A 2,996-nucleotide genomic window follows, 5' to 3' on the forward strand; every position below is an offset into this window, starting at 1 on the left:
TTTTTTTCTGGGCCCCCCCCCCCCCCCAAAATCCCCTCACGGGACCTCCCCATTGCCGGGATCCCCTAAATTCCCTCACGGGACCCTCCTCCCCCACCCTGTTATTGCCTCACAAGTCACCCCCGCTGTTCCCGGGACCCCCAAATTCCCTCACAAAACCCTCTCTCCCTTTCCGGGACCCCCAAACCCGCCGTGCCCGCCGTACACGTGACTGGGAGCCTGTGAGGGGAGCGGGGGGGGGGACACGTGAGTCGGGGGTCACGTGGGGTCACACACACACTGAGCCACACCCACCTCAGAATGGGGACCCCCGAAATTGGGGTTGGGGTCTGGACCCCCCAATAGCCCTAAATCTGGGTCTGGGACCCCCCGAAATTGGGGTGTGGACCCTCCCCGATACCCCGAAATTGGGTCTGGACCCCCCAATTTCCCTAAATTTGGGTCTGGGACCCCCCGAAATTGGGGGGTGGTCCAATGGTGGTCCCTAAACTGGGGTCTGGACCCCCCCCAGTATCCCTAAATGGGGGCCTGGGGACCCTCCCAATACCCCCCAAATTGGGGTGTGAGGAACCCCCCGAAATTGGGGTCTGGGGATCCCCCCAGAACTGGAGTCTGGACCCCCCCAATATCCCAAAATTGGGGTCTGGACACTCCCCCCCCCCGTATCCCTAAATTGGGGTCTGGGGGTCCCCCAAAATTGGGGTCTGGACCCCTCTGATACCCCAAAATCACAGTCGTGGATCCCCTAAAACACTCAGGCTGTGCATGTGGAGACCCCTGACCCCCAAATCAGGGTCTGGGACCCCCCAAATCGGGGTCTGGGACCCCCATAACCCCCCTGCCCAGGTCCCTAGAGCCCCCTCAGGACCCCCAGAGCCCCCCCACGCCCCCCAGAGCCCCGTGCCCACCTTGGGCCGGGCACAGGGGCACTGGAACAGGTGAACCTTGCACAACCAGGACCCTCCTGGCCCCCAATTCAGGGTCTGGGACCCCCAAATCGGGGTTTGGGACCCCCAAATCAGAGTCTAGGACCCTTCCCCAGCCCCCCAGAGCCCCCCCAGAGCCCCGTGCCCACCTTGGGCCGGGCACAGGGGTACTGGAACAGGTGAACTTTGCACAACCAGTACCCTCCTGCCCCCCAAATCAGGGTCTGGGACCCCCAAGTTGGGGTTTGGGACCCCCAAATCAGAGTCTAGGACCCTTCCCCAGCCCCCCAGAGCCCCCCCAGAGCCCCGTGCCCACCTTGGGCCGGGCACAGGGGTACTGGAACAGGTGAACCTTGCACAACCAGGACTCCCAATCCCCAAACTGGAGTCTGGGACCCCCAAATCGGGGTCTGGGACCCCCATAACCCCCCTGCCCAGCCCCCCAGAGCCCCCCCACGCCCCCCAGAGCCCCGTGCCCACCTTGGGCCGGGCACAGGGGTACTGGAACAGGTGAACCTTGCAGAAGTCGTCGGCCACGGCCACCACGCGCTCGTGGTGCGAGCGGCACAGCGAGTTGATGTCGGTGCCGTCGGAGCCGTCCGGCCACACCCCTGCCGCACGGGGTGGGGGGGTCAGGGGGACCCCCGGGACCCCCCCGGGCACCCCCCCGAGCCCCCAGACCCACCGAAGACGTGGAAGCCCAGCACGCAGGTGTAGGAGGCCCACTCCCGGTCGCGGCTCTCGAAGCGGTTCCGCAGCAGCTTGCAGCCCCCGGCCACGTCCCCTGCAGGGGGAGAGACCCCGAAATTTGGGGCTGGGGGAGGGGAGAGCCGCACCCCAAAATGTGAGGGGTGGGGGAGTGAAATCCCTTCAAAAGTTGGGTTGGCGGGGGCAGAGAAATTGTTTCAAAATTTGGCTGGGGAGAAGTGAAATCACTTTAAAATTTGAGGAGGGGCAGAGAAAATGAGACCCCTCCCCAAAAATCTGGGGAGGAGGGATCAGGAAGACCCCAAAATATGGGGGGTCCCAGTGGGGTAAGGAGGTCCTGGCAGGGTCAGGGGGGTCCTGGCAGGGTCAGAGGGGTCCTGGCAGGGTCAGAGGGGCCCGGGGGGGGTCCGCGAAGGGGGGGTTTGGGGGGGGTCCCACACATGGGAGGGGACAGGGGGTCAGGGGTCCCACACATTGTGGGGGTTTGGGGGGGGTCAGGGACAGTTTGGGGACAGGTCAGGGGCAGTTTGGGGACAGTTGAGGACAGTTTGGGGACAGGGAGGGATCAGGGACGGGTCAGGGGCAGTTTGGGGACAGGGAGGGATCAGGGACAGGTCAGGGGCAGTTTGGGGACACATCAGGGGCACTTTGGGGACAGGTCAGGGGCAGTTTGGGGACAGGGAGGGATCAGGACAGTCTGGGGACACATCAGGGGCACTTTGGGAACAGTTCAAGGACACTTTGGGGACAGGTCAGGGGCACTCTGGGGACACTCTGGGGTCACTCTGGGGACACTCTGGCTGGGACAGGTCAGGGGCAGTTTGGGGACAGGGAGGGATCAGGACAGTCTGGGGACACATCAGGGGCACTTTGGGAACAGTTCAAGGACACTTTGGGGACAGGTCAGGGGCACTCTGGGGACACTCTGGGGTCACTCTGGGGACACTCTGGCTGGCAGGGGACACGCAGGCTCACCCGGTGAGAAGCGAACCACCGAGAGCTGCTCGTTCCCGTCCGAGCCCCCGGCCAGCAGCTGCCGCGTGCCCGTGTCCAGCACCAGCCACCTGCGGGACACCGGGGACAGGGGGACACAGGGGGACACAGGGGGGACACGGGGACACCGGGGGGACACGGGGACACCGGGGGGACAGGGGGACCATGGGCACTGTCCCCCTGTCTCCATGTCCCCATCTCCCTGTGTCCCCTGTTCCCCCCATGTCCCCTAATGTCCCCGTGTCCCCCCCGCGTCTCCGTGTCCCTGTGTCCTTGTCACTCACCTCCCGGTCAGCAGCCCCACGGCCACCACGTGTCCCTGTGTCCCCTAATGTCCCCTCCATGTCCCTGTGTCCCTCCCATGTCCCC

The 2,996-nt window shown here is 65.1% G+C and overlaps 1 long non-coding RNA gene across 1 annotated transcript; it reads right to left on the reverse strand.

Annotated features, from left to right (window-relative positions):
* Positions 1 to 187: 187 nt before the first annotated feature.
* LOC120495832 lies at positions 188 to 1,769 on the reverse strand. The gene is made up of 3 exons (XR_005626160.1): positions 1,612 to 1,769; positions 1,407 to 1,537; positions 188 to 219 (listed from the first exon to the last, which is right to left on the reverse strand). It is a non-coding gene; the product is annotated as an uncharacterized LOC120495832 (long non-coding RNA).
* Positions 1,770 to 2,996: the final 1,227 nt, after the last annotated feature.

Source organism: Passer montanus, unplaced genomic scaffold (genome assembly GCF_014805655.1).
Source record: "Passer montanus isolate IOZ18808 unplaced genomic scaffold, ASM1480565v1 scaffold927, whole genome shotgun sequence".
Taxonomy (NCBI): domain Eukaryota; kingdom Metazoa; phylum Chordata; class Aves; order Passeriformes; family Passeridae; genus Passer; species Passer montanus.